General features: G+C 36.2%; 1 pseudogene; it reads left to right on the plus strand.

The window, feature by feature from the left end:
• Window positions 1–443: 443 nt before the first annotated feature.
• Window positions 444–1,200, plus strand: LOC122454017 (annotated as a pseudogene).
• The last annotated feature ends 238 nt before the right edge of the window (window positions 1,201–1,438 follow it).

Here is a 1,438-nt window from a genome sequence, read left to right on the forward strand (position 1 = left end):
TAGTTAGTAAAATTTACACAGAAAAATTTATCCAAATTTTTAGCCAATTTTGTCTCTTAAACACATAATTTCACCAAAGAAAATTTAATTCAACTAGATTATGTAAATTTTGTATCTTCTTGTGCAAATTTAATCTATGAAGCATTTTCCATTGATGTCTCAAGAAGGAGGATTATTGAATAGGATACTTCATATTTTAATTAACCGCCCTTGGATTTAAAATTATCTTACACACACATATATTCTAGTGTCTACACAAAAGTACATTACATGAGCTCATAGATGACAACTCCTTAAAATTTCTTGCCCTCAAGATGGATCACAGGTCAAATAGATATGCACATCATGTCACAACTGCTGATTTGACCACAGCTCAACCACAACACTGAGAAATAAAATACTGAAATCTGACGGAAGAAGAAACTCAAATTAGAAGAGATTTCATGGCAGTTTGGCCCACCACATTCTTCTCACCAATGCTCCAGGCCCGCATGGCTGCCTCACTGCCGACTGGGGAAGACATATAAGGAATCTGCCTAAGACGGCTGTGCAGAATGGAGCTGGAGGAGCCTTATTTGCAAACAGAGATACTCCCGAGAATAACCCAGATACTCCATTTGATTTCATATCGGAAAACTGTAAGAGGCCATTGTAAAAAACTATCCCAAAGAGCATAAAGCAGCTGCTCTGCTTCCAGACCTGAATTTTGCCCCAAAACAGAATTGGATGGCTGCCCATCTCTACGAACAAGGTTGCAGAGATTTTACATGTACCTCCAATAAGGATATATGAAGTAGCAACTTTTCATACAGTGTATAATCAAAAGCCAGTTGGAAAGTGTCACATTCAAGTATATACCACTACACCTTGCATGCTTCAAAACTCTGACTGCATACTGGAAGTCATTTAGAAAAAACTTGGACTCATGTTGGAGACAATACACTTGAGAAACTTTTCACTCTTATAGAAGTGGAATGTTTAGGGGCCTGTGTAAACACACCAATGGTTCAAATAAATGACAACTACTATAAGGATCTGACACCTAAGTATACTGAAGAAATTATTGATGAACTCAAGTCTGGTAAGCTCCCCAAAACTGGGCCGAGGAGTGGAGCTTCTCATGTGAGCCAGTCAAAGGTCTTACCTCTTTGACTGAACCAGTTTAAAAGACCTGGATATGGAGTGCAAGTAGGATTTTAATTTATATTTAATCATAAATATGTCATTGGATAAATGAAACATGAATCTCCTATCTACCTAAATTTTTTATATTATTTGTTCATTTCTATCTGTTTATACCTTGCTTGTAACTTAGCAACTTACAGCTGTAAGTACCATGTAAGAACTTCAGAGCATCATTTTAAAATCTTCTGCTATCTTGGTTAACTATGAACACATTATTTCATAATCTAGTTAACAGTTATTTCAACATTATCCA

The sequence above is a fragment of the Cervus canadensis genome, chromosome 15 (genome assembly GCF_019320065.1).
Source record: "Cervus canadensis isolate Bull #8, Minnesota chromosome 15, ASM1932006v1, whole genome shotgun sequence".
Lineage (NCBI taxonomy): Eukaryota > Metazoa > Chordata > Mammalia > Artiodactyla > Cervidae > Cervus > Cervus canadensis.